Below are 6,000 nucleotides of genomic sequence, written 5' to 3'. Positions count from 1 at the left end.
GGGGGGGGGGGCCCCGGGGGGCGCGGGGGGGGGGGGGCGGGGGCGGGCTCCGGCAGTGCGGGGCTTGGCGCTGGGGGACAGCGCGGGGCTGGGGGGGGGTGCGGCGCAGGCGCGGCGATGGAGGGGGTTTCTGGCGGCGCTTGGCAGGGGCTCCGGCGGCAGGGGGCGTTGCGGGGCTCGGGGGGGGGGTTCCGGTGGCACTCGGCGCAGAGGGGGGTGGGCTCCGGCGCTCGGTGGGGGGGCGGCGCGGCCCGGCGGGGAGCCTGGGGGGCGGCGCTTTTTTTGCTGCTTGGGGCAGCAAAAAAGCTGGAGCCGGCCCTGGCATCACTGAAAAATTATGCAAGCAAACAGGAATCATTACTCTTGTGTTTAAATTCAGCAGGAATGTTTAGCAAACCTCTTCCCATCCCCCCCTTCAACCCCACACACACACACTGCCCACCTCCTACCCTTAGTTGTCTGGAGCCATTTGTTACACCACAAAAACACCCAGTTAAGAACTAGCAGCTTTTCATTACTGAATTGATAGCACGTATTGTATTCAAAGGTGAGCTTTTCTCTTAAAAGTTCTAATTTATCTCTTTACCACAAATCTCACTAAAGGTAGAAATACTATTTTTTCAATCAAAAGTCTCATTTTGTTGCCTTTTATAATTGTAAGGGTAAAAACAATGCCACCGATAGGAGGATACTAACAAGATAACGGTCTTCTAAAAGTATAGATATGAATTTAATGTATATATTACATAGAGAAAGATCACACAAATAAACTTTACTGAAATCTTTATCACTGGCATTTTCAATTATGGCTGTTACCAGTAGAGCATTGAAGTTAATTTTCAAACTGTGGGAACTGGTTGACCTCCTTCTTTAAGAAAATACTGAGTGTTACAAATGTAAAACACATACATTCGAAGTATACCACTGAGGTGGGTCAAATAACTTGTCTGAACTGGAATGCGAGCAGATAAGCCAAAACATTGTAATGGACATCTCTGTTCTCTGATGCAGCTCAGCTGGTAGTTTTAGTAATACATGTGTAGTTATGTGTACAGAAATAAATTGATCAGCTTTTCAAGTAATGATGGGTGCTTCGTTTTGGGGGTGTCTAACTTGAGATTCCTTATTGGATCTGATTTTCAGCATTTGCATGTTCAGTGCTTTCTGAAAATCAGAGCCATACAACATATCACAAGTTGAGGACCCCAAAATTGAGTCACCTCAAATTCCTAGTATTTTTAAAAATCTTGGTCGCTGACTATGTACAATCTACTTTACTCATGTAAATTGTTGTTTCTTACTATGTATATGGATGTTTTTTTCTCAGAGGGTTTCAAAAATATAAATTAAAATGGCAAATTTAACTTAAGCAAGAGCAGACTAATAATCCCAAATTTATAGTTCAAATAGTGAAATATCTTATTCTGCTCTCCACCAAACCCTATCCTATTGAGCAGTGTCTGACCTCACATGCTTGGCTCACATCATACTGTATCTCAAACAACCCCACATTTTCCTTTGATCAGATTGGAACAGTCCTTTTCTGCTTAATTTCTCGTATAAAGTATGATAAAACCACTTGTCTTTAGTATTAGATGTCAAAGCCTTGTCTATGTCCAAAGAGAAGTGTGCAGGATTTCCACTCTATTTGTTGTTCTAGAGTGGCAAATGAGACATTTTAAGAATGGCCTTATAATATCTCTGTGCAAAGCATTGAAGTTTACTGGCTTGGAGAGCTTTTCTGGTGAGCTCATCAGTGTAAGAGCTCAATTTGTTTAGTTCAAAGCCAACACAGCTCTTTTTAGTTTAATGTGAATGACCAGGGAAACAGACTGAGCAAATCAAGTGAGTCATGCTGGCAGAGGCTGAAATGATTGCAGGTATCCTAGGCTCATATAGCTGGAGTGCCAGATTCTTCTACAATACAACATTTTCTCTCTCCCCCTGAGGTATCCCCTGCACACAATTTTGAATTTAGCTGTGTAAGCAGAATTGAAGATATTGCTAAAAACAAGGCAACATAAAAGAAATAAGAAAGGCCTCCCTTCCTAGATAACATGGTCACTTGGTTTACCAATAAAATCCTTTGGGGGTCAGATAGGTCTGTGTTTTTCCCAAATTTCCAATTCAATATTTTAATAACTGTGATTTAGCTAAGTAATGTTTTACTTTATAAACTCCACCTATAAAAAAGGATTAAGCATCACACCATTGCTAAGATTAACAGAATTAAGTACAACATCATTATAAAGATAACATTAATTATAAGTTTCAGAGTAACAGCCGTGTTAGTCTGTATGCGCAAAAAGAAGAACAGGAGTTCCATTCTATATGCATCCGAAGAAGTGGGCTGTAGTCCACGAAAGCTTATGCTCTAATAAATTTGTTAGTCTCTAAGGTGCCACAAGTACTCCTGTTCTTATTAATTATAAGGAAATCTGCTATGTGTAGGAAAGATATTCTTAACCTTGTCCTAAATTGCATCATGCCTCTGACACATCTAAATATATAGAGGGCCAGATTGTCAGCTGGTGTAAATGATGTCAATTGATCATGGTCCTAGTTTATTTTGTATTTTGCTTGCAGTGCTTTTATTGGCTAGAACAATTAAAGAAATGTGTTTCCTTTGCAAAACTACAGTTCCATGCAGAATCAAGAAAGCCAACCGAGTACATTAGAAATTATTTTTTCGTGACAAACTCGCAGAAGACTTCTATTTAAACATTTAAATACAGCAAACTATGGGCTTGATATGGGCTCCCACTGAATGTTACTGGCAAGATTTCCATTCCCTTCAGTGGGAGTGGAATCAGGCCCATACTATAAATGCTAGTGCCACAATGACAGGAAATCAAACCTTTGGTTGGATGAGCAGAGGCACAAGTCTATATTAATCTTCACAGAAATTATTCTTTGCACAACAGTAAAGAGACTAAATTAACCTTACTGTTTCTGAACAAACATGTCTCCTAGTGTACTGGGGGTTGTGAAGGAAATAAGAGCTGTTAGAATTGTGCTTTGAGACATTAGTCATGTGAATTGGTAATTCATTAGCACTAAAGAATTTTTTAAAAAAATCCTTAGTAATTTGAAGTGTATTTTTATATTTGAAAGTCAATAAATGTCCATTACATTTTAGAGCAGTCTTATGATAAAGAACTGTAATGATCATGATTAGCAGATGGCACTGCTCTCGTTACTGAAGATTACTCACAAAGTAAGGATGGGGCTCTTATCAGGGCCGGTGCCAGCATTAAGGCAAACTAGGTGGTTGCCTAGGGCGCCAAGATTTGGCGGCGCCAAAAACCGGTGCCCCCAATTTTTTTTTTTTAGTGTTCCTGGGCTGGGCTGGGCTGGGCTGCCGACGGCACGCTGACACGTGCGGCTCAGACTCCCTCTCCCAGCACAACAGCCGCTCCACTTCTCCCGCCTCCCAGGCTTGCTGCCGCAGGGCTCCCCACCCCAGCTCACCTCTGCTACGCCCCCTCCCCGAGCACGCCGTCACTGCTCCACTTCTCCCGCCTCCCAGGCTTGCAGCGCCAATCAGCTGTTTGGTGCCGCAAGCCTGGGAGGGGAGGAGAATTAGAGCAGGGGCAGCGTGTTTGGGGAGGAGGTGGAGCAGAGGTGAGCTGGGGTGGTGAGCTGCCGCGCATAGGGGCGCCTCAGGGCAGGGGGGGAGCTGCCACGGGGGGGGGGCCTCAGGGCGGGGGGGAGCGGGGAGCGCAAGGTGGAAGTTTCGCCTAGGGCGCGAAACTTCCTTGGACTGGCCCTGGCTCTTATAGATTTGTAGTTAAATTTAATCCATTTTTTACAGTGCATATTTGGTGCATTTTCAGGAAGATCAGTAAAATTCACACTCTGTAACGTGCAGGGCCGGCTCCAGGGTTTTGGCCGCCCCAAGCAGCCAACCAAAAAAAAAAAAAAAAAAGCCGTGATTGCGATCTGCGGCGGCAATTCGGCGGGAGGTCCTTCACTCCCAGGCGAAGTGAGGGACCGTCCGCCGAATTGCCGCCGAATACCTGGACCTGCAGCCCCTCTCTGGAGCGGCTGCCCCAAGCACCTGCTTGAGACGCTGGTGCCTGGAGCCGGCCCTGGTAACGTGGTTCTCTTTTTACAAAAGTACAAATGGTGCAAGCAGTTTTGGGATAGAATTGTCACATCGTCTTTTACCTCTCTAGGGCCCAGTTCCACAAGGTACTGGCACATATGCCTCACTTTAAACACATGCTTATTTACCTTGCTTTAAATAAGCCAAACAAGAAACTGATCTTGCCCTTCTCAGTTAGAACTCTGTGTACACACAATTATTTTTTGTTAATGTGGTGAGAGCAAGTTTGATTTAAACTAGTCTGCACCCACTAAGTAAGCTGTAGAGGAGTCTAATATTTTAAAGAATTTTCTGGTGAAGCCTTTGTGGCCCACAAAAGCAAAAGAGTAACATTTTTGAAAATTCCTTCATCCTGATTATCTGCTGCTTCCATCTCAGAAATTCAAAGTCCCAGAGGTTCATTGAATCCTCGGTTCAGCCATGTACTAAAGCACATGCCTGATTTTAAGCACATGATTACTCTAATTGCAAAGCACATGAAATCAGTGGGATTACTCATGTGCTTAAGTACCTGGCTTATTTGTGGCTCTATGACAGTTATTCTCCTCCAGTCAGGAAGCAGGAACAGTAAAATGTGCCTTACTTGACTTACCACATCTCACCTAGATAGCACTGTCAAATGTGAAGTATTTAATACTCATGTCAAACTGTTCAAACTCAGTTCACAGAATTAAAAAAGAATATTTACAGTGATTCATTTAGTCAGTTCTAAAATTTTCACTTTTTTTAAAAAAGAGCAAGTTGTTCCGTAGTTAAAGTTTAGCGGCTTTGGCAGGATTAGGTCTTTGTTTTTAATTCAATATTGAATACTTTTTGTTGCCTTTTGGACTCTATTGTAAAGCTGCAGAAAAACAGAAAAGAATCCAGCTATAAAGTTTTTAATGGCCAAGAAATTCAGAAACCTCTCCTTTAAAGCTATGAGGCTTCGTTGAATTCAAAACAATAAAAAGAAGCAGTCCTCCCAAGCATGTGTCACTGCAGACAACATAGGTATTAGTGTTATTAGCTTGAGTACTTAAATCATGACATAAAATAGCAAACCGGAGTGGAATGTAAAAATTCCCATGAGTACTATTGCAGAGAATAAAGTATGTCGCAGATTACCATCTACAATAAACTCTTTAAACTGCAATTCCAAAGTATGTAGCACACATATTAGCCATATATCTTAAGATAATAGATTTTAATATGTTTACATTTTAAATACACCACATTTTTGCATCAAACTTGCTGTAAATTTAACATTGGTGTTACCATTAATGTTCCAGATTTTGGAATAGAATACATCTGACGGAGTCTGTTTTAAAAGATTATGAACTGGGAAAACTGTTGCATTTGCTGCTAAGGATAATTAGTAGTAGTGATTCCCATTAACTTTAAGACATGTGGGTGACAGGGTGTGTTTGAACTGTATGGGGAGTAAGGTGAAAGAAAGTGTTCCCAGACTATTGGGACAATTAGCTAGAACATTATATTACCATAGGTTCAGAATTTCACTCCCTCCTTTGAGCAACAGTAACACAATAGAGTTTTGTGCAAAGGCTGCAGCACCAATTTATTGATTATTTCAGTATTTAACCTATTTTAGCTAATTTATATGGATGGACAGAAAAAAGCCATCAAGGAGCTTCTTAGTGTGTGTGTCATCTCCTTCAGATCAGCTTCTTGTGGAGCACCTACTGTACATCTTCCTATTGTAAAACAACCCCCTTGTCACAGATGGGGCTTGCTTACCAGTTCCTCTATAGTTCCTGGCACATGGCTGGCTAACCACCTACCCAGGATTGTGCACTGAACACAGGAATGGTGCGACTGAGAATTTTGTTGGTGCAGTTAGGCTAGCTTTAGTAAGATAATAGACTGATTGTTTGATGTTGATTATCATAGAAATG

The 6,000-nt window shown here is 42.2% G+C and overlaps 1 protein-coding gene across 1 annotated transcript in view; it reads left to right on the top strand.

Annotated features, from left to right (window-relative positions):
• Positions 1–6,000, top strand: part of KCNQ5 (potassium voltage-gated channel subfamily Q member 5) — a 519,022-nt gene that overhangs the window by 251,838 nt on the left and 261,184 nt on the right. The gene's annotated exons all lie outside the window — the stretch shown is intronic.

The sequence above is a fragment of the Trachemys scripta genome, chromosome 3, assembly GCF_013100865.1.
Source record: "Trachemys scripta elegans isolate TJP31775 chromosome 3, CAS_Tse_1.0, whole genome shotgun sequence".
NCBI lineage: Eukaryota > Metazoa > Chordata > Testudines > Emydidae > Trachemys > Trachemys scripta.
The sequence above is the reverse complement of the archived record's forward strand: the minus strand, read 5'-3'. Positions and strand labels throughout refer to the sequence as shown.